Here is a 24696-nt window from a genome sequence, read left to right on the forward strand (position 1 = left end):
GACAGATGACCAAAGTTAGAATGTGTGAATGGTGTATGTGCACGCAAACACGACATGCTTTATCATATCTATTACATCACGTACCCATTTATGCATGTAATTCTTTGCAAGGCACCCTTAGAATGGGGTAAAAGGATTAACAGCATTTGAGGTATAGGGAATCAGGAGTGATGAGGATTCTTAACTGATCCATTGTAGAAAAGAAATTCAGGAGCCACTTGAATGTGGGTCAAGAAAGAATGTGTTAGAGCTAGATTTAGAGAGCACTAAGGGATGGCGAGCCTTGGAAGAAGCTCCACTCCTTAGTATGAAATTTGCGTGTTTTTCTTCTGCTCAGGCTCCACTTCTCATCCCCAAGAGTCAGCCAGTAGTGTTGCTTCTGTTGCTCTCCTTCTCATGGGCAGCAAAGCCTCAATGCTGAGAATCTCGATAGCAATTTTGCAGCTAGGATGTTAGGCAGAAGTGAGGCTGCTTCTATTCTCCAAGCCAGCTCAGTTCCTGCAGTGCATACAGGAGTGAAAACTTGGTCTGTTTTGGGGGTACACAGGATAGAAGGCACATGGGGAACAGAGCTACCATGCAAATTTGTTCCCAGGGCAATCTCTGGTTAACTCAGGAAGTACTCACTTTGAGGGTTCCCCAGAGTACTCACACTGCTGTGTCTGCCAGCTCCAGAGTCACAACCAGCTCAAGCCCAGAGAAACTTTCAAGATTTCAGTCCCTTTCCTTGAGTTCTGGTATCTCAACAGTGCAGCTGCAGTGGTCCCCTAGCTTCTATCTCCAATAAGGGGAAACATGCCTATCTGCAGATAGTGTATTTTACCTGACCGTTGGATTTCAGGAAGACGGAAAGAGGAGGAAGAAAAAGGAGAAGGAAAATCTGTCTTATTATAGATTCTTGTCATTTGCTCTAGGTTCAGAGAGACATTATAACATAGTGGCTGGTTTACCTGTGTCCAAACCCTGGCTCTTCCACTTCCTAGGCAATTCAGTCAGCCTCTGTGATTCCCTTTCCTCTTCTATAAGATGGAGATAATTATGAAACTTAGTTTTAAGGCTGTTTTGAGGATTAAATAAGTTGCTGCAGATAAAGTGTTTGGAACACTGCCGAGCACATAGTAAGTTCTCAAAAAATATTATCTAATAGTATGATGATTGATATAAATACTACCACCTATAGGACAAGTCTATCCTTCTTCAACATGACCTTTATTTAAATATTTGAAAAAGTGCTTTCCTCCCCTCTTCCCTCAAATTTTCTTTCCAAGAGGTTAAATATCTCCAGATTTCTCCTATTTTCTGTATTATTATCCATACTAAGTGTGCTGATTCCTTTTCTCTAAGGTTGTTCTGTTTACTCTCTCTTCTTCTTAAAGCCTTCTTCTCCCATCGTGCTCTGAGTAGCCCAAAATATTATAGAATATGACCCCTCCTGGTTCCAAATCCAAAGGGAAGGAAGTCTCAGCTCTTTGGAAAGATACCAGAAACCCTATGGCTCTGGCCTGGGATTGCCAGCCTCTCCTAATCCTTTGTCTCCTGTTCCATGGACTGCTGGAGGGCTCATCCTCACAGCACATGTACACAATGCTCCCTCTGCCGGGTGCTGTCTTCGTTTACCTCAGAAACACTTGTTATAATTCAAGAAGAAATTCCAGGCTCAGCATCCCTCTGAAGCCTCTCATTTCATCCTTTATGCCTCCATTTCTCTTGTACTAACCTCTATTCTTAACATCCATCCCACACAACTCCACACGTGTAGTTATGTGCTCACGTGTCTATCTTCCCTTACTAGACTCTGAGCTCCTAGAGGTCAGGGACCGCCTTATGGATCTTTACATCCCAAATCACCTCAAACAACACCTGGCATAAATTTAACGCTCAGAATTTATGACTGGAAAGAAAGGATGGAGAGAAGGAAAGACAGAGGAAAAATGGCATGAGATCCCCTTAGGGATTTTTTGGAGCCATATGACCCTGTCAACTTATGGTGAGCTGTTGTCAATTCATCCATTCCTTTTCCTATGCTTTTGGTGTTTTACTATATGTACAAAACCTGGTCTCAGAACTTATCCCTTCTGATGTTATCTTATCAGATTTAATTGATACTTTCTGACAATATCTTTTTGGGACTCTGAATCAGCAATTCCATATTTTAGCAATTCCTCTTGGTGATAATCAGTCATAAAACATATGTTGTAGGAACCTGGGTTGTGGTGGATAAGCTCAATATTTATGACTGAACTTACCCAAGAGCAGAAAATAGTCGCTCTAGTGGTCAATAGATCAGTTAAGCAGAGGATGGGATGGCTTTCTGAACCTGCACTGGCACCAGGAGGAGTGAGACAGACAGGGGAAGTGTGGATCTAAGAAAAGAGGGAAGTGACTGGATGGACTGTATTTAGTTGGAGAAGATGAAGTGGCCAGGTGTTTCTTAGCTTCAGATCTACTTTTTCTTTCTTCTGCAAAGTTGTCCACTTGGGCATTTGACTCTCCTCCTAAACAATCAGGAAGAAACTTGGCCCAGACATGGAGAAAGTTAATTGACATCTTTTTTCTCAGTGCAACTGGTGATGCATAGACATCTGCAGTTGGATAAACCATTTCCTAATTTTGAAAACAAATAAGAATTAATTAATTGTTCTACATTTCTCCTTCCTTTTCCCCTAACACTTCCTAATAGAAGGATCTAAATGCCTTGTCACCATTTTTTCATTACTTTCTTGCACTGCTGAAGACTTGTCAAGGCCAAAATAATTTAATCATCAGATACAAAAGCTTTTTCACAGACTCCTAGAGTTGTGAGATATCATGGAATTTTCCCAGTCTCCCCCCGCCAAGGCAGCAATCACATGTGAATGATGTTCGCCAAATTCTGCCTTACACTTTCAGAGATTGCCAGTGAGCAGAGACTAACCACCTATGTTATGGTCCCCAGTTCCGGCCGCCTATCAAAATCAGCTGTGGAGATTGTTATAAGATTGTGGAGATGCCCAGGGATGGCTGACAAAAATTCTCATTGAATAGGTCAGTATAGGCAAAGTCCCTTCTACTTTGAAATAACTACAGATGATTCTACTGTTCAGATACAAGGGAGAATAAATAATTAGCACCCCTTCCTATAGTTGATAAACTCTGTGAGAAAACACTATTCTGGCAAATTCTTTTGATATCATTTCAAAATAAATTATTATCCTTTCTTTGTATAAACAGAGTTCTAAATTTGTTCAGGGCAGGAATGTGTACATTCAAAATATTCACCACCAAAATTCCCTTATAGCTGAGTATGGTCACGTAATGCAGTTCAGGTTAGTGGAATGTAAGCACAGGTTTATTTGGCGTTTTGAGGATTACACTCAGGAAGCCTGTGCTTTTTAAGTCTTACTATTGCTGATTCCTCTTGACTAAGAGAACGGCATGCTACCTGGAGATCCAGGAAACAGCTTGGAAACAGGAGGACAAACAATACATATCAATGGCAAAGGGGCATGTGAGTGGTTCAGTCAGTTAAGCATTGAACTCTCGATCTCAGGTCAGGTCTTGATCTCAGGGTTGTGAGTTCAAGCCCTGCATTAGGCTCCGCACTGGATGTAGAGGCTACTTAAAAAAAACATAAGTGACTCTTAATCTCACAAAACAAACTGAGGGTTGCTGGGGGGGGGGGGGGGTGGGGGGGGGGGGTTATGGACATTGGGGAGGGTATGTGCTATGGTGAGTGCTGTGAAGTGTGTAAACCTGGCGATTCACAGACCTGTACCCCTGGGTAAAAAAATATATGTTTATAAAAAATAAAAAAAATAAAAAAAATTTTAAAAAAAAGAAAGAGAAAGAGAGAGAGAAAAGAAAAGAAAAGAAAAAAAAAGAATGAAAAGGAAGGAAGCTTTTAGATTGAACTAAATAGACTTTTGGTAAATCAAAAATAGCTGAGTATAAGCAATTTCATATGGCTCAACCCAATTAAAGGATCGTGGATTCAAGATGACATAGCAGTTGTACCAGCACTAGAATAGATATACCCATACTCACTATCACTTATGAAAAAAAAAAAAAGCCCTTATTTAATTAGGTTTCTATTACTCACAGATGAATATAATCCTAATGAATCTTGTTGAGCAATTTTGCTTCTTTCTAACTTCTGTCAATTAGAGTTGCTAAAAAAATATAAGGAATATTGTGTGATCTTCTTTCTAAAAGATGACGATCATGAACCTACTTATCTTAACATTCTTAGTTCCTTCTTCTTATGATTATCATATGGCATAACTTTTAGACCATTAATCATCCTGATCCTTATCTCCTGAACATGCCCTAGTTTGATAATGATCCACTAAAATGCATTACCAGACAAATTCTCCCAGATGTAGTTTGATTGCTAAAGTGGGGCATGGACTATTACCTATCACATTTTGGACTTTATAGTTACATAGGTTCATTTTATTATTGTATTCTTTTCTTTTTTCTTTTTTTCCAGAGATACCATACTATTGGCTCATATTGATGTTATACTCATTCCTCTGACAATTTGCTATTATGTAAGACCTCTCCTATTCTTGCTTATAGTTAATTTTCTTTAAATGTTTCTTCTAAGTATTTTACTGCATCTTGGGTGCTTTATTTAAATCCACTGAGATTATTTTTGGATTCTGATGAGTTGTTGCCACCAGCTTTATGTAATCCTCAAATGATATAGACATGTAATTTCCATATCATCAAGGTGAATGATATCAAAAATTTTTAAAAAAGCAATATAATAGACCCAAGGACATGGCCATGTTCTTACTTACATTTATATCTCACCCACTCCAGAATGATGTATTCATACCTTACTGTATGCAAGCCATAAACAACAACAAAACAGAGTTCTACTCAACGAAGTAGACAGTTCAACACAACATGGTAAGTGCTGAGATAAAAGACAATACTGTTTGCTACGGCAGCAGCTAGGCGATTTTTCAGGTCAGAAAATTCTTCTAGAAGGAAGAGATGTGAAAGCTGAGAAACAAAGGTGACTATATCTAACCAGGTAAGAGGAGAGAGAAAGATGAGAAAGACCTCTTTGCATGCTGAAGGGCAGGTGCTCCTAAAGGAGAAGGAGGAAAGGAAGACCCAGGAGTTGACTGACCAAGTGAGGTCCATTAGGGAACAGGAGAGGGTGGGAGGGGTAGCAAATCTTGAGCACTGGTAAAAGAATGAGTCTTGAAGACAAGGAGAATGACAAATTACATTACTATATAAAGTAAGGAAGGAAAAACTTACTTAGGAATTCCTATTAGGATTGGATTCAACTGCAAATGACAGAAACTACATAATAAAAGTGGTTTAAATATGGTAAGAGTTTTTCTGTGTGACCACAGAAACATTCTACTTTGTTTCTGGCTGGTGTAATGTTTTCTTCTCATGGAAGAAGAGGAAGATGAATTTTACGAGGCCATTAGCATGTGGTATGACAGGAGGGAATGTTAGATCTCCACTTGACAAGGGTGGAAGAAGCCCTCAGGCCATACAACACACATACAGTTAAGGTGTCACCACCTACTTTGTGGCATCTAACCATGGGCTTTCAACATTTCTAGTCATTAGGGAAATGTAAATGAAAATCACAGTGAAATATGACTTTATACCCATTAGGATGGCTATTGTTAAAAAAAAAAAAAACTCAAAAAGGAAAATAACAAATGTTGGCGAAGATATAGAGAAGTTGAATTGGAACCCTCCTGCACATTGCTGGTGGGCAAGTAAAGTGGTGCAGTCATTGTGAGAAAGGGTTTGGTGGTTCCCCCCAAAATTACGAATGGAATTATCATATGATCCAGTAATTCCACTTCTACCTATATACCCCAAAACCCAAAAATTTGAAAGCAGAGAATCAGATATTTGTACAGCCATGTTCACAGCAGCATTATTCACAATAGCCAAAAGGTGGATACAACCCAAGTGCCCCTCAGGAGATGAATGAATAAACGAAATATGGTACATACATGCAATCAAGAATTATCCAGCCTTAATGAAAATAATGAATTTCTGACATGTGCTACAACCTGGATGAACCTTGAGAACATGATCCTAAGTGAAAGAAGTCAGACATGAAAGGGCAAATATTGTATGATTCCACTCATATGAGGTACCTAGAATAGGCACATTCATAGAGACAGAAAATAGAAGTTTCCAGCAGCTGACAGGAGGAAGAAAAGGGTAGTTATTGTTTAAGGGTTAAGTTTCTCTTTGGGATAATGAAAAGTTCTGGAGATGGATGCTGAACAGTTTGGGTGTACTTAATGCCAGTGAACTGCATATTTAAAATGGTTAAAATGCTAAATTTTATGTTGTATAGCTTACGCTGGTAAAGAAAAATGAAAAAAGAGTGAATCTGCTGCCCTCACACAGTTTGGATTCAGGTAACCCTTACAGCTTGGTTGCGGGAAGGTTAAGGAGTCTGCATTCAATGGCTGTGATTTTTTCTGAGTGTAATTTGGGGAAGATGTGTGTTTGCACACATGTGTGTTCATGTTCACACAGGTGTCCATAAACCTGTAGAGTGTGTTTTCCAGAAAGCAGAAAGGGACTAAAACAGTGACTTGTGTAATGGGCAAAAGGGCTGACTATTGATGCGGGATTGCACAGAATCTCCCTCCTTTCCTCACGACATTCTCTTTTCTCTGGATGTTAAGATACAATCTCATCCATTCCTATCCGATTTTTTTATCTCTTTTTATGGTTCTGGTCCTACCATTTAGAAGATGGTAGCAGACTATCTCTCAAACATGGGCTCACCTCCAACTTTTTTCTTTAGTTGACTCTTGAAGGAATTATACCAGACACAGTTTTATATTTATGGTTTGCAGAGCATTTCCACATAGACCATATTTCTTGATCTTCACATCCGTCACATCGCAGCCCTGTCATTAACTCTGACTTTTGGGAATTGAGGTTTTTTTGCTTTTTGTTTCTCTTATCTTTTTTTTTTTTTTTTTTTTTCCCTCCAGAGACTTTGTTTTCTTCATCTGTAAAACAGGATATGTAAACTTCCTTGGAATGTAGCTTCCATGTTTCACTGAATTATGCTTGTGAAACCTGGGGACTGTACTTCCCCCTCTACCCTCCTCCACCCTTCTTACTCCTATAATCACTCACCAGCTCAATTCAGGTCTGCCTCTGAGCGACCCCCTGTATCTATGTGTCCCTCCTCTCCTCCATGGGGGTCCTATCTCAGTTCAAGCTCCAGCCATGTCTTGCTAAACTAATGAGGCCTCTAAATAGGTCCCTGCTACCAGTTTTCTCCTCAGGTGAGTCCATCTTCTCTCTTGCTACTAATTAATTATCTTGCTAAAAAATCAAATTTCATCACCTCAGTCATTTCTTAAAATATCCATTAACTCCACATAGCTGGCTTTCAAGACAATAGCACAAGTTCCTTAACTTGGCATAGAAGTCCCTTCCCTATTTTGTCTCAGCCTCTTTCTTGCTCTGTCTTCTGGCATCCTTCTGCTTCTGACCTTTTGCCCCACTGACCCCAGACACTGACCCTGGACACAAATGCCCTGCCTCAGCACAGTGCCTTTGCACACACTGCTCTTTGTCAGGGATGTCCTTCCTGCAGGATTAGCCCAGTGCAACACTGTCCTAACTTGGTTTAATGTTTAAGATGGAATGATGGAATAAATAAAGCCAGGAAAAGAATTTAAAAGGCTGAAAAGGAGGACAAAAATTTTTGATCACCTATTCTATTCCACCATTTCTACACTGAACCCTCAAGGAGACCCCTCATAGCAGTTTCTTTAGTTCCTTGTCTGCCCATGGGGAAGAGGAAGGGTTTTGTTTCTACACAATGTCCTTAGATCTGTGGTTGTCCAAGTGTGGTCTTTGAATCAGAAAGTCTGGGGCTTTCTGAAACATAGCTGTGTGCATTTTAATAAGCCCTTCAGGTGATTGATGCTAAATTTGAGGAACCACTGATTTAGAGAAATGGTGAACACAGATGGAGGGAACTCTGACTGGAAGGGCCACTCCCAGTCTGGGATTTGGGAGTGTGCCTGCATTGGGAGTGGGCATAGTTACGTTTCTGCCCTCATTGGAGGGGTCTCAGTTTCTCTTGAATATAGCCACCTCAGGGAAAAAAAAAAAAATCAGGACAAAGCAAGCTTAGTGGTATGTAAGCTATGAAACTATCTAAACGAAGTAACTGAATATTCCCTTTTGCTAGGATTGCCAGTTTTAGCAAACAAAAATCCAGGACGCCCAATAAATTTGAATTCCAGATAAGCAACAAGTAGTTTTTTTTATTATGCACAGCACATGCTTACACACAAAAAATATTTGCTATTGATCTGAATTTCAAATTTAACTGGGCATCTTATTTCTTTTCTGTTTTTATCTGGCACCTTCCTTTTTGTCCCTTAAGGGCTATGTGTGCAAGGAAAACAGCCTGGGCAGAATTCAGTGTTTTAAAGGTAGAAGTTATAGTAGTCTATTTCTTTACTCTTTAATGAAGAGGAAAATTATTTGTCTGGGAAGAAAAAGAATGGCTGTTCTTTCTGACTCACTTGGTTATTTGTAAAATCTACATTTGAAAAAAGGGAGGGAGGGAGAGAGAGAGAGAGAGAGAGAGTGAGAGAGAAGATAGATAGAAACAAGATGGTGGTTGAAAGTGGCCCCCACGCCAGAAAGTTCCTTCCTCTTGAAGTAACAGAACACCCATGGAAGAGCCAGGCCCTGAATCCACATCTCCCACAGCTGAAATATGGAGCAAGCTTCAGGGAGATGGAGCTCCCCTTGGGGCTCTGCCTCCTGGACGGGTTTTCTACACCACCTCCCTACCTGTCCCAGGTGACAGGACACCACCTCAGAGGTGGGACTGTGGTGCTGTGACTGGGGAATAAGTGACAGACTCCCTAACAAGATGCAGCTGAGGGAGCGGCTTGCTGACAGAACAATTTGCTGGTGCCCAGAATATCCACCCAGCCCCGGCAAAGCGGAAGCCTAGGCGTCAGGAGAAATTTCAGGATTTATCATTCGCCTTGGTGTCAGGTTTTCTGCGAGCCGGCATACTTCCCCTGGTGTTTTTGCAGACCTGCAGCCTTGACGAGCTATCTAAGAAGGCTTCAGGGCCCCAGGAATTACATGTAAAACTATTCCATTTTTTCCCCCTCCTGATCGGCTTGTGTTTATGTAAATGACTGGAAAAGCAGTTTTTGGCCTATTTCCGAAGCTTAAGGGCTTCGTGAGAAGCCTATTATTGAAAAATCAGAAACTGAAAAGCAACTTCTTAGACAATGAATTAGCAGCTCAATGACTGTGTGTAATGCCAAGTGTACTGTAACTGGCTGCATTACAAATAGGAACTCCCCTGGGATTCAGTAATCAAACACGTGGCAACAGGTTGTCTGTTTCAACAGAGAGTGAGTAATCAAAGGAGATTTGCAGTTAATCCAAATATAACAGAGAAGTATCCAAAAGAAGGGCCAGGAAAAGGAGAAATTAGAAGGGTGTGGGTAGACTGAGGCTTTCTGACCTGGAGTTCCATGTGCGACTGAGGGCATATTGTGGGACAAAGTGGATCCATGTGAACACTTGAGACACCAGCCACGGAGAGGGGAAACTGAGGCTTGACTACAGACCACAGCAAGCCGGAAACTTAACCTCAGCACTTGCCTCTCCTGCTTGGCCTGTGACGTAAACTGGGAAATGAATTAACTAGCACTCAGTGATTTGCCTCAAACTTCTGAGTCCTATACTGGTTTGAGGGGGTGTGGCTGAGTCAGGGGCAGGGAAGGACTTGTCTGTCTGTGAGGCGCTGGTTGGACGTTGGGGCTACACTGTTTCAGGAGACAGCTGAGTTTGTATGCCCAACTCTGTGCTCCCCAGGTGTGGTCCCAGGCCAGCAGCATCAGCATCACCTGGGAACTTACAAGGAGGAGATTCTCGGGTCCCGCCCCAGGCCTTACAGACTTTCAGAACCTCTGAAATGAGACATAGCAGTCTGTGTATTGAGAAGCCCTCAAAGGGATTCTGACGCTCACTGCTGTTTGACAACCACTGGCTACTCTGATCGCAGGGATGCTGTAAATATGGGGGTGGGGGCAGGCACCCCTTCTGTGGGCTCCTGTGTGAGAGCCCCCGTGGCTGGTTCCAGATCCTAGAGCAATTCTGTGCTGACCCGTCCTGTCCTGATCCCCACCCAGGGCTATGGGGCTATAGGGAGAGAGATTTAACATTTATTAAACATGTACTAGTCCTCAGTGCCAGGCACTGGTAATATTTTATTTCATTCTTTCTACAACCTTGTGAGCTAGGTGCTATAGATATGATTTTAGTGCTGAGAAAATTTTAGTTCAGAAAGATCAACTTCCCTGGGTCTGGATGTTTCCTGAGCCCATGCTCTTTTCCCTGTCCCACCCAGCATCTCTGACACAGCCTCTGCCCCCAGAATGCCTCGGGTGCCACCCACACAAAGCAACTGGCAGCCTGGCAGGGCCCCAGTTCTATATTTCTCTCCCTCCCCCACCCCACCCGACTCCTTGCCTCATGTTAATTTCCCACCTGAGTACTGAGTACTTTATAAATAGCAAATCTAAAATGAATTTTCTACCAGCGATCATTAGCTCCCTTGACATCCATTAAACATTCTCGCAAGCAGAGTGAAGTGACAAAAGGGATTGATTTTTACAGTATGCTTAATAGGGAAAAAGAAAGAAAGGTGTTGACAAGTCCTTTTTTTTTCCTGTCCTGATATCACGAGGAATTTGAAATCAGTCAAATGACTTTTATCTGAAAAAAAAAATAAAAAAATAAAAAAATAAAAGGCTAGGACTAGGGGTGGAGGGAGAGAGGGTGGGTGGGGAGAGGGAAGCAGCTTCCCCAGCACCCTGCTCAACCCATTTCTCTATCTGTGACAAGTAAACATGAAGTTAGTTAGCTCGTGCCAGCCACCAAGATGAATATGTCAGATTTAATGCTTCAAAATATATAGGGTCTGAGCCAGGGAGGGCTGAGGGGCTGGGGGAGGAGGCAAGCAGTATTAGGGGAGAGGGAAAATAGCCAATCTTCTGCTGAAACTATTGGAGGAATAAATGTGTTGGTGCAGTAGTTGAAGTCAGAGAAGGCTGGTATATGAGGCACTGTAGCTGAAAATTTAACTTTGATTTCAATTTTCATATTTGTCAGCAATAATTAGATTCACGAAATGTTTTGCCACTGTTCTAAAATACTAATAAGTAGAGGCCTTTGTAGTGTGGTTAATGGAGTCTTTTTTTCTTAGTGGTCTAGAAAAATCCCATTACAGTGAAAAGTCATACTATATTACATCGCTCCAACATACATGGACTGTGCTGCTGGGGTTATGCCCTCCCTGAGGCTGGGGCCCTCTGTTGAACCACAGAGCCCCTGGCTGGCAAGGCGCTCTGGGCTTCATAAACCTCAGCATTCGAGATCTCATAGACTTCCCTGGGTCCCGGGCAAAGCCAGCCAGCTAGAGACCAAGGGAGGAGCAAATTCAACAGAGCATCGCTGTTGCAAGGATGAGCTTTCATAAGCATTGCCTAATGGAGCAGGTTGAGGAGAAGACAGGAGAAGATGATGGTCCGGTGGACACTGGCCCCGGCATGGAGGTGTGGACCCTGCCTAGAGAGAGGACATCTGCTCCCCGTCTGTCAACAACCTGGACTCTCTCCCAGGGGCTTGATGCCGAAGCCCACCCAGTGGTAAAACCTGCGTTTCCTTCCTCCCCGTCCCCATCCTGTTCCGGAAAGGAAAAGCTGAACTCTCTGGAGATAAGGTTTGATGAAAATGTCTAAGTTCTATTATTTTTCAGCAGTTTTCCCTGGGCCTCTCTGATGTCCTGGGGAATGCCATATAGTCCAATGTGTGGGGGAGGAGTTGAAGGTCTATTATGCTACCCTCAGAGGGTACCGTGTGTAAGGAAGGGACTGGAGCCTCCACACCTCCCTCCTACCTTGCTTTCACCACCACTGGCCTGCAGTTGGGGATTATCATACCGATGGGCTGGCATTTCTCTCTGGCACACTCTTTCCTAGGCAGACTGCTGCTGAGGACAGCTGCCTGGTGGTTCATCTTTTGGAATCCAGTGAACGTAAGAATTCTGCCGTGATGCTCTGCATTTTCCTTCCCTAAGTTCCAAAGAGAAATCCCAAGCTGTCGGTTCTAAGTTACCCATACCAACAGAAAAAAACGGGAGCCAACTGATTTCCTGATTTCCTCCATCCCTGCACCTGCCCGCCCCCACCACCTCCCCTCTATGTTACACTGTGCTTGGCTTGGCCTGGTAGTAGAGTGAGGGGAATCCACTAGCCTTATGTCTATTCCCTAAGCCCTAAAGGGAAATGATGGAGGAATGTGTATACGGGCAGGGAGCCAGACCAGGATTAACAAAAACACAGCAGCCTAGATAAAGGACAACTTGCTGAAGTCACTCACGGCAAAGGGGAGGGTGCATCCATTCCCCTGAAAGCAGGGCAACTGGCTCCCTGTGCTCCTCCAGCCCTGCCAGGGGGATCCTGCTTTCCTGAGCTTTGTCCCCAGGGTGCCACCTCCTGCCAGGTGAACCTCCTAGAGTAGGCGGAAAGCAGGAGCCTGTGCTCCTTCCCCGAAATGCAAAGACCTTCTTCTGGCCCAGGCCTCTCTCTTGGCCCCTCCTTCCTTCCTGCTTGTCCACCAATGGCTGTTTCACTGCCGCCTTGCTTTTCCCTAGTGGCATGTGCCAGATCTTATCCCTCTGCAGCACTTCAGGATAAAAGAAGGAGGGGATATTAAATCCACCAGTGATACGCGTGGCAATTGGGAGAGGCTTTTGTTGTGTCATTTCCTACCTCCTTCAGCCTATTAAGCAAACAAAAGTGCTTGTGGAATGAGAAATGTAAATGGCCAACGCAAGCCGATTAATCCTAGATGTACAATTCCATTAATAAGGCCGCTTTTTAATAGGCGGCTCTGGCGGCAGCGGCGGGCAGGCCAGGAATTGATGTATTCTCTGTAATTGTATTGCAACTAATAGGATATGAGGAAAATTGTACCAGAGAAGGAGGTCTTTCAACACCATTTTCCAATCAGCTGAAATAATGACTTGCAGCCGAAAGCCCGGAAAAGTAACGGCACAAAAAATATAACATCGTCCGGAGTATCCATTATTCCAAATCCTAGTTTGGGGCTTCTTTCTTTCATTCTATCTCTGCCTCCCTGTCCCATCTCTGTCTTCATCTCTTCACCAGGAATAGTAACTGAAGCTTGAGGAGTCTTGTCCCTGGTAGATGGGAAGGGAGGGCGCCCGGGGAGATGGGCCCAGCCCAGCTCCTGTTCTCAGCCGACTCAGGCCAGGCATGCAGGCTGAGCTGGCTATGCTTCTCGGTCTGGAAGTCCCGGGATGCTCCACACCCGTCTGGGTTCTAGCGATGAATAAAGCAGGCCCCAAGTCCATCCTTGCCTTCATGATGCTTACGGTCTGTTGAGTCAGCAGAATTTGTACGGAGTCCTCACTGTCTACCCTATCAGGGCATTGGCCTGTTCACTGAGATCCTCCCAGGATGAATGGAAAACACCTCGGCTCTCTGTGAGTTTGCTGTGGGCAGTGCGGGGAGCCAGGGCCCCCAGCCAGCACCTCTTACTCAGCCTGCCTGCCTTGCTTGGTCACTGGGTCTCTCTCCCGCCCATTTGTATGCGGACTCAGACCCTCCCTTGGTCACAGGCTGGAGAGTAAATATAAAAAGAAAAGGCAAAGCACATTTCAGTGGAAATCCCCAAGGAAACTGATGTGATTGCTCTACAGAAATGGCTCCAATAAGGGCAGAAAGGAATATTGCTTTTATAGCTTTTGGGACATAAAACATTTAGAAAATGTGATTGACTGGCAGGGTCTAATTTATCATTTATCTCATTCCCTCCACTCTCTCCTCCTCCCCACAACACACAGGCAGACACTTACAGGCAAACTTTTTTCCCCTCTTTGCTTCCCTTTCTTCTTCTCTCTCAGAGACTTGGATTTATCATCATTCTGTGAAGCAGGAGAACTCCTGTGGCTATTTATAATTAATGCTCAGAAACCTGCCAATCCATTTAATGACACTAGCAGGTCATGGCCCCCTTATAGCTCTCCATTAATCATCATTAGAACAGCTCTGAGTTTTTACATTCTTTTTAAATGTTAATTCACCTCTGTAATGCTCCTTTTAGTTAAAACTGTAAAGAGGCAAGTGGCTGGTACCTAGTTGCTGCCCGCCAGGGGAAAGGCATGGTGGAGTTGATAAAGCCCGGCTGATTTCCTCTGTTCTTTTGTCCTCCACCCCCTATCCCCACCACCAGATGTCAACCCAGTTCGTTCTTTGGTTGCCGGCATTTATCTTTTAAAAAATGCCTAGTGGCTTAAAGTTCCAGGCAGATACACACACTCAGATATCTTTGGACTCCCGGGGCCAAGGCAGCATCCTGAGCGGAGTTACTGACCCAGTGTCATGCCATGGTTTTGTAGCTCCTAAAGTGGCGGACCATAGAGAGCTCCAGAGGTAAGTCACACCAAAAACTATCCATGTGATTCTTCAAACACTCGAGAATAGGCTCCAAATTAGCATGCTGAAAGAGGTCATGGAAGGAATTCTCTTTCTTCCCGCCAAGTGCTCATCACTTTCCCCACTACTGCACAAGAGGCTATGAGACTTTGGGCAGGACACTTAACATCCCTCCTCATCTACAAAGTGGAGTCACAGGCTTCCAGTTACAGTTGAATACATCGTGGGATGAAGGGCACAGCACAGGGAATAGTTTATGGTATCGTAGTAGTGTTGTGTGGTGACAGGTGGTCACCACGCCTGTGGGGAGCACAACCCAGGGTATAGAGCTGTGGAATCACCGTATCGGACACCGGAAACTAATGTAACATTGTGCTGTCAATAAAAATAAATAAATAATTTAGAAATAAATAAATAGTATTAGAATATTATAATGATATTATAAATAATTATTTATAATATTTATTTCTAAAACATCTGTCCCGCCCAACTAGGTGAAATCTGCAAGGATTAAATGGAGTTGCAATTATATTAAACTTTTAAAACTGATAACATTGAGGCAAGGTGTCATGATGGATATCACTTCTTGCCTTTTACTTGCCCACTGCATATATATCCCAACCTCTTGCTGAAGCAGCCCCCTGTCATCATTCATACCGGAGAGTATGGATACTTTCCAACCTAGAATACTATTACATTTATATCATAGTTCTCAAGCCAGAAAAATGTATTTCGAATCATCCAAAACATGTCGTAGAAAGAATGTTAAACTGGGAATAGGGGAATCTAGATGTGAGTATCCACTCTGTTACCTATTAGCTATATGGCTCTGAACCTCACTTCCTTTATCCTTGATTTCATATATTTTTAAGACTCTTTGATCTTATTAAATATTGTGATTTCATTGTTTGACTCATGAGTCTGCCCAAAGGGCCCTGCCAGTGACTCAGGTCCCTTCAACCAGCTGTGCTCTTAAGTTCTTGTATTGTCAAACACCATGCCGCCGAGCTTAGAATTCTAACAAAAGCAAACACAAATACATGAGGAAAATAGAAAGTGCACATTTAATACTTGATACTTCCCATTTTTGTACTAGACATCTGGAGTTATGGACTTGAGCTTATTTTCAAGGCTGTCTCAGATCCACATCTTAAACTGAGATGACCCTCAGGGCCTACCAAGAACCAGCACCTCATAGATGATATCATTTAATCCTTTATAATACTCTTCCACAGTGGGTTAGCCTCATTTTATGGATAGGTAAACTGAGGCCTAAAGAGGTAGTGCCCAGTCTGAGATTTATGTTTGCAGGGTCATAGGTTGAATCCAGAGCTCTTCAATTTAAGTCCAGTGGTTTTTTGTTTGTTTGTTTGTTTGTTTAGTATTCTTCTTGTTCAGTCCACTTCCCCAGCTCCTACGAGTAAATACGAAGTGACATAGCATCTTGCATGAAATAAAGACCTACTTTTTCAGCTGTTCCTGTTCTGGTGGAGATTATAACCAGTGACCTATGATTCAGGCTAAAAATCTACTTTCCTAGGTTGATTCCCCATTGTGCCTCCATTCACACTGGCGCTGCGACACATAAATGAGCTTCCATGTGGTTTCCTACAGGGAAGCCAGCCAGCGCCCTGTTTCATTTTTAGTCTCCCTACCTGTGTGGTCCCAGTCCCTGTTCCTTACAGGGCCAGCCATACCTCTCTCCCCCTTCCCTGCAAAACGTCACTGACACTCTAAGCAGATACCAGTCCCCAGGCTGGGCTTTGGCCATCTGTTCTGCCCATCACTTGAGAGTGCAATAAAACCAGCTTGACAATTATGTCAGCACAGAGGGCAAAGAGGGCTGCATGGCAGAAAGCTGTGTAAAATTCATTCTTCCAAAGGTTGCGTCAAGAATATTCCAACCAAAAAGAGCTTTCACAGCAAGTGGAATACTGTGTCATCTGCCTCTTTCTCATTTCCCTACTTTGCTTTTGTAATGGATTTGTGTTAGTTCTTTCTTGGTGAGAGTTAATAATAATAAGGCATTATAATTGCGTGGGGCTGGATGCCTTCGAAACGGCTTCCACAAATCTATTACGCCTTTATATCTTGAAGACTGCTGCTGGATTTTAGAAATGAAGGGGCCTTAGAAACATTTACCCCAACTTTCTCAGCTGATTATTATTGATGTATTTTGTTTTGTTTAAGTAATGTATCCTTATTAAATATAATTTGGACACCACACAAAAGTAGTTTTAAAAGATTTAGAGTCGCTCATGCACAATTTCATTTAATGTATTTCTTCCAATTTTTTTCTTATTCTCTGCCATGGTTTTTATTATATAGTTATAATCATATCATTTATATCTCATTTTTTCTTTTAAGAATAGATCAGAAGCAATTTTCCATGCTGTTACGTAGTATTAGTGAACATAATTTTAATTGGTTTCATTACTTTACATCAAGTAGATGTACAGTACTATTACCCTATGTTTGGACATTTATGTTGTTCTAATTTTTGGCTGGTATAAATAATGTTTTAGTGAACATCATCATGAATATAGCCTCATTCCAGTTTTATGATTGTTTCCTTAGACCGGGCCACTAGAAATAATATTACCATAAGATCTCTTGACTCAGGGGAAACTGAGGCATAGAGAAGTAAAGAGACTCCAGACCCCAAGGCAAGTTAGAAGAGCAGCACTCTGACAGAAGTCAGGTCTCTCCTCCCCTGATTTTATACTTCTTTCATTATACGATGGTCTTCTATATTTCTAAGTAAAAGGGCTTAAAAAATGTGTTGGGTGTCCACATAGAATTAGATTTTTCATGTGCAATAATTAAGGAAAAAAAACACAGTAAAAGTCATCATAAATTATGTAACATTTATAAACAGTGTGTATGCAGTTAAATATAGCAGTATCCATATGTATTTAGAAATAATGTGAGTGGTGTATGTTGAGAAATATCTGCTGCATCTGCCCACAGTGCTCGATATGTATATGGATCCCATACCTCTATTAAAACCCTCGCCTCCCTCTTCATACCCCACTGCAAACTAGGGTCCATTGTACTTTAAAAGGAAGGCACCCTTAGTTTTTTCCCAGCTAGAACCTCTGGGAACCCACAGTTATTTCCCTTTGGATCTTCCCTTTACTTCATAGGGATATCCAAGTGGCAGAAGAGAGATCGGGTGACCCTTCTGAATACTGAGAGCTGGAACAGACTTGTAGTAAGTTTTATGTAAAGACTGGAAGGCTTTACAACCCAAAGGCATAGTCTCCAGTAATAGCAATAGTTTAAATTGACTGCCCACTAGTTACCAGGTATAATCCTAATTGCTATGCATGTATTATTTCTGTTAACTTTTACAATGTTTCTATGAAGTGGGTGCTACATTTATCATAATTTTACAGGCAGGAGAAATGGGGTTCAGCTCACACAGAAGCTGGTGGTAAGGTGGGATTCAAGCCTTGGAAGCATGGCCACCAAGCCTATTTCTTACACTAGGCACATACCACCTCCTTCACAAAGTGTTCCCCTGAGATTTGAGAAGTATGATGAGGCAGGTTATGCTCCATATGTGTTCAGCTCTTATTCTTATCCTAAGCACTTATTCACAAGTCAGTTATAGGTGAGGGAGAATGTAGGACTTTTGGGACCCTGTTCTTTACCATCTAGCTGGCTCTCCAGAGTCACTGGGATGGCTCTTCCGGCTGAATAGAAATGGACGGGTGGCTCTGTGCTCTGGCATGATTAGGAAAAAGTCTATGCATGATCATGATTACAGTGTTAAATTGAACTGTACAAATTTGCCAATATTCAACAACCAAATTTGCCAATATTCAACTAGGAATAGACTGATCCTGGTACCTGTATGGGACAGAATCACCTTAATACTGCTCATCACCAGTTGGTAGCACATTATAGTGAAAGGGAGAAAGGCATATAACCATCATGCCCTCCTCTTTCCCCAGTTAGCACAGGGAAGCTGCAAAGGGAACCAACAAACTTAGAGTATTGTAGAATAAGAAAGCTATAATGAGTAGATGATTAGGATATCACCTGTCCCTTTTCTTCAATCTTTCTTCAGGTTTCCTCAGGTTTACCAGCTATCCTGAAGCTATGGTAATTCAGTTTATGTTTCTACTAGCTTTCCTGAGGATTCATGTTAGGGTACTATCTCTTTATGCTAAAGACTATATGCCATTTCCGAAGTATAAAGCACCAGAGGAGCTCCTTTCAGATGTACAATCTTTATCCTTAGACAGTGTCTCTGTTCTAGATCTTGTAGTGTTAACCAAAATAACAGAGCTTGGGAAACCTTGGTTTGAATCCCAATTCTACCACTTATTATCTGACCTTGAACAATTTGTTTATTCTCTCTCAGCTTTAGTTTTGTCATCTATGAGATGATCTTGATGACTAAATGCCAGTATATACATAAAAGTACCCAAACATTGTGGACACAGAATACATTTTTGCTCCCCACCCCCGCCTTTTTTTAAAATCTGGTGACCTGGGAGAGATGCCAGAGAAGGAAGTCTGAGGTTATCTGTTCCCAGAAAAACTCCATGTGCTGAACTATTAGTTGGCCCCAAAGTTCTGACAAGTGCAGGCATGTTTACGGGGATGATGGACTATAAGATTTAAAGTAAGGCATATTTTAGAAAATCTAGGACATGTGTTCCTTATTATTTAATTTCTCTCCCTTGAGGTTGGAGTAAAACTAGTTTTCTTCTTCCTCTCTCTGGGTCTAGCCCTGGGCCTTTTAAGTTTCTGAAGTCTGTTACTAAACCTCTTCAACAATAGTCACTTCTCTCACATTGAGATAGAATTAAAAAAACAAAAATGAGGCCCATGTAGAAACAGACAGGAGCTTAGAGACAGAGAGAGAAAGACAGGGGAAGTGGCAGGGAGAGAGAGCAAGAAAGAGAGGACAGAGGATAGATAGATGTTAAAACCCTTAAAATCCCAAAAGCCCAAAATATTTAGTGATCAGAAAAGCTTTTAATTAACAAACAAAATCCTAGAGGCCTTACAAATCATCCCCAGGCCACACAAAGAATAAAGTCCCACATCATGTAGCTTTACCTATTCCCACCGAAAGCCCAAATCCCATCAAAGTATCTGTAATATTTGAGACAGTGTGTTTGTTACACTCTTTAGCCCAGGAAAGAATATTGGGATTTCTCTTTCAATTGTTTCCTTTGGTTAAAACATGGGTTTTAATAATGAGTAGACAAGGGTTCAAATATCTGATGTGTCCTCTGCTGGCTATGAGCTATTTAACCTTATTTAATCAGCTATAACACTTGAGCCTTTGTGGTGCTACAAAGATAAATGGATATATGGTGGTGCTTGATATTAGGTATTCAATATAGAGAGACACTACATTTTAATATCTAATGTTTAGATGTCTCAGTAGCCACTACTTCCTTCTCCATGTTCCATTGGATGTCCTTAGTGCTTACCAATGTGTGTCTTCCCTGAGGAAACTGGGCAGACAAGTTGCTTTAAGTGAGGCAATTAGTAGAAATGGTAAACTGAAAGAATTTCCTTCCTCTATATTTCATCATCATCTTCTTCATTGCCCCATAATTATCTTCATCACCACTTGATTCTGGCCATATTTATATATATAAACTTATTTTTTAAAGATTTTATTTATTTATTAGAGAGAGAGAGAAAGCGAGAGAGAGCACGAGTGGGGAGGAGAGGGAGAAGCAGGCTTCCCATGAGCAGGGAGCCTAATGTGAGGCTCCATCCCAGGACCCTGGGGGCATGAACTGAGTCAAAGGCAGACACTTAATTGACTGCACCACCCAGGCACCCCTATATGTATATAAATTTAAACCTAAAGTTTCACCAAAAGAGAAACTAAACTGTGACTGGTGGCCACTGCTTGATATCTTAGTTGCAGCTGAAGGAGAGAGATCTTAGCTTGCTTTTCTTAGTCATCAAAATCTTGGCAGAAGTCACCTTGCTACTGTGGATAGTGTGCCCTGTGAGCTGAGAGTCCTTCTCAGATGGTTTCTGGACTTAGTGCCAACTTTGGAAAGGGAGCTGGCAGGAAATGGGTGAAGGATCTTCATTGATATATATGGATGGGAGAATTTGGCTTCACAGGGCCTAAGAATAGATTATATTCCATAAATAATGTTATGGATGCAACACCATGAAAATTGCATGTCATATCATAACTACAATGATCAGATATTGGATTCACATTTAGCAATTACTGTGATATCTGTTACATTTCTCAGTTCCATATACAGGACATCTCCGGGATTCAATAACTTGTACCGAGGTATTCAGAAGAGAATGATCAATGGAGACAATTCATTCTCTCCCCAAAGAAAGGTAGCTAGTTCATAGAGAAAACAGAACCAAGTTTTGGAGGATCCTGCTTACCTATTGGCCAAAAGGAGTTTGGTAGAAGAGATCTTCAGAGAAAGGTCAAGAGATGAGAAACTATGAGAAAGAAATGAGTTACATGAATACCCATACAAGATGGGCCTCATTCACGGGAATTGTAGAAAGGAAGCACGAGACACTTATATTTGACTCTAGATATAAGTGTCTACCTATACAGGATCAAAGGATTTTCTGAAACAAACAAGAATTGAAGTTAAACTGTAAGAAAATGCTAGTTATCTGAAAGTAATCATTAAAACACAGCATATAATCCAGGGTTTAAAAAAAAGAGGATAGATGCAATGGGATATCCTGGAGTCATACTGGTACTGTTGAACCTTTATTAGGACCCTTATTAAAGTTTTATGGCATCTTCTATAGTACTCCAGAGGAACTCAATGGAAATGATCAAAGGGCCATATCATCGGGCCTATGAGGACTGTCACAGGAAATGGGGTTGTTCAGCAGGATAAAGAAATTTAAAGGGTGACTTAATACAAGTTCACAATTAAAATAAAGGATTCTCCATGTGGATGACAAGCAGCTGCTCTTCATTAGGCTTTGGGGACTAGAAAAGGTGAAACCTAATTTACTTGCGGTAGGAAAAGCTTAGATGGCATAAAAAGAAAAGCCAACCAACCACTCACACTTCATCCACACACTGGGAACTTTAGGCCTCCTGGACTGTTGTTACTCTCTAAGAAGAGGCACCACTAATATTCTGATCTCAAATGGACTCACCTCCTTCTTTCTGGAGGTTGTCTTTGTCTCTTCCATGTAAAATTACAACCCCCTCCATTACTCACCAAAGACAGTCTTTCCCCGGCCTTGTCCCAAAGGTTATAGCACATTCCCTAAATCACGCAACCCATAGGCTTTAACCTCTCCTGTGCTCACTTCCTTCCTTACTATAGATGTTTTGTCCCCATAAGAACTCCTTTGCAAACACCCTCAGCTCTTTGGTTCTCTTTCTTTCTGTTGTGTTTTCCTGTCAAATCCTCATGCCAAGCTGAAACCACCTGTCTACTTTCCCTGATCCTGGACTTGTGAAGCTGAACCTTGCTGGGAAAGAACAATGTGATCTGAGGCCATTTTAAACTTAAATTATTTACTTATTTACTTATCCCTGGGAGATTGGCTTTTCTTTCTTCGGGCATCTGATTGGTACTTCCACTCCTTTCCTCAACATGCTTACAGTCTTCCAAAAATCCTCTTGCTCCCATTTGGGGTGGATGACTCATATTTCATTGAGGAAATAGAAGCAATCAGGTACTAACTCATCTTTGAGATACCAAATCTTCCCATATACCTGCCTCTTATTTCTAAAACCATACTTTAGTCCTATTATAATAGAAATAAAATATCCTGTTCCATTTTGAGTTTAGCTCTGGGTGGCTTCCTTCCTCCCTCAAGGATTTCAATCCTATAATTCTCTTTCTCTTTCTTTTACATCATTACTTCTTTCCTCTCCACTGGATCATTTCCATCCACACGTTTAAAACAGCTCTAGTATCTCCCACGTTTAAAACAGCTAAAACATCAACAACTTCTCTTGGCTTCATATTTCCCTTAGCTTCAGCCATATTTTTCTGCTCCCCTTCCCAGTAAAGCTTCTCAGAAGAATGATCTTTACTTTACCATCTGTATTTTTTCTCCTGTTACTCTCTCTTCATCTCTCCTGTCTGGCATTGGTCCATACCACTCCACTAAAACTGTCCTTGTTGAACTTATGGGCAACATTTCTATTGCCAAATACAGTGGTCAATTTCCAATCTTTAGTCTACCTCTCAGCTGCACTTGACAGAGGTGACCCTTTCTTTCCTTTTGAGAATATTCCTCTTGGCTTCCCTGGCATCACCCTCTCCTGGTTTTCTTCTTACCTCACTAAGTATCCTTCTCCTGTCTCTTTTGCTAACTGCACCTTTGCCTGAACTCTGTATCCTGGGGTGTCAAGAGCTTGGTGCTCAGATAATTTTTGTATCTGTCCATTTTTTGGGATCTCATCTAGTATTAGGGTTTCCAATACCTCTATCTACTGATGACTGCCAAATTCGTATCTCTAGTCAAAACCTCCCTCATGGACTCCGGATTTATTAAGATATTTCAAACTTATTATGTCATTTCATTCATTCAATTGCTCATATTTCTGCACATTTTTATATCTCTGAAATTAAGATGCATCTTATATTCAATAGCATCTTAAAACCTCAGTCTGCCAAGTGAAGAGGTATAGTCACTACTGCTCACACAGACACAAACTTGCTCCCATTCTCTTCACTTCCTTGAGTGCTAGTCATTGTACAACAGGAGTTAGTTTAATTGCCATTTAAAATACCTTCAAGAAATGATTCTTTGAATCACATAATGCTTCAACATTGAAATAAAAATTATTTTGTATACAAAAATGTATGGAAATAGAATAGGAAGGTACAAATTTGAGAGTAGAGAAGTACATATTTGTCTATGGAAGAATGACCACGACAGTCAAGTGCTTTATAGAACATAAGATAGAAAAGAATGCCCACAGTTGACAACCTTGTTTTTGAGATACATAAATAAGGTTGTCCATCACACTTTACCTTAAAGCAGAGAAAATTGCCAAGCCTTTTGCAATACAAAAAGACTTCAAATCCATAGAGGCTGGTATGACCAGTTGAAAGTGTTTTGTCTTATTTTTCCTTTCTAAGTAGTATGTAGTATGTATAACAGTGTCTTAGAATAGATGGCATCTGCCATTTGATATGTCCAAAATGGAGCTCATTTTCCACCACCCCGTGCCCCATGGGGAAGCTGTTCTTCCCTCCATCTTCTCTAAATCACTTGATGGCACCCTTTTAAACATATTGCTCAAGCACAAGACTTAAGAATTATTCTTGTTCCTTCCTTTTCAGAACTTCTAACTTTAAATCTATCAGCATTTCTTGTTAGTTTTACTCCAAAGTAAATCTCTAATCTATTTCCATTTCTCTTCACTCAAATAACTTTGTCCAGGAACCATAACATCTTGCCTAGACCGTTGTGGTAGTCAGTTTTGCTGCTTCCATGCTTTCCACCTATCCTCTGCCTCATCCCTCCTACAATCCATTCTCTACACAATATCCCAAATAATACTTTCCAGCATACATCAGACTTTGTTACTTCTTTACATTGAGACTAAAATACACACTCCTTCTCACAGCCCCAAAGACTCTGTAGCCTTGACCCTTGCCTCCATGAGGTCCCTACCTATCCCCATCTTCCTCAGTAATTTTGCTCCAATACCTGCCCTTCTGTTTCTCAGACTTGCCAACTTTGGTCTTACTTTAGGGACTCTCCCATTGCCATGTCTTCTGCCTGGATTTTTTTCCTTCCAGACCTTTCCATGCAGGGCAGTTTTCTATCATTCAAATCTTGGAGAGCCCTTTCTCATTTGGACTCTTTGAATGTGCTCCATCTTTCTCTATCACATCACTTATACAGCTTTCCATATATATATATATATACACACATATATATATACACATATATATATATGTGTGTATATATATATATATATATATATATATATACACCTCCCACTTTCTGAAGTCATTTTGTTAATTTGTTTACACTTGTATTATTTATTTCATCCAATGAAGATGTTACCTCAAGAGGGAAAGGAATCATCTATTATTGTATCCTTAAGACTTATGGTGGTGTTTAGTAACTCATAGATGATTGATCAATAATGTCAGAATTAATGAAGGTATACAAATTGATCTTCCAACTTTTCTTCTTCAAAGTGGTACCTCTCAATGTAAAAGTGTTGCCA

General features: G+C 41.5%; 1 protein-coding gene and 1 non-coding gene across 4 annotated transcripts in view; both read left to right on the forward strand.

The window, feature by feature from the left end:
- The window catches only part of NTM (neurotrimin), a 918697-nt gene that overhangs the window by 8006 nt on the left and 885995 nt on the right, over nucleotides 1–24696 (forward strand). The gene's annotated exons all lie outside the window — the stretch shown is intronic.
- Nucleotides 5434–5559, forward strand: LOC116874417. Its single transcript, XR_004383991.1, has one exon. It is a non-coding gene; the product is annotated as a U6atac minor spliceosomal RNA (small nuclear RNA).

The sequence above is a fragment of the Lontra canadensis genome, unplaced genomic scaffold (genome assembly GCF_010015895.1).
Source record: "Lontra canadensis isolate GAN:19392208 unplaced genomic scaffold, GSC_riverotter_1.0 scaffold36, whole genome shotgun sequence".
In the NCBI taxonomy this organism is placed as follows: domain Eukaryota; kingdom Metazoa; phylum Chordata; class Mammalia; order Carnivora; family Mustelidae; genus Lontra; species Lontra canadensis.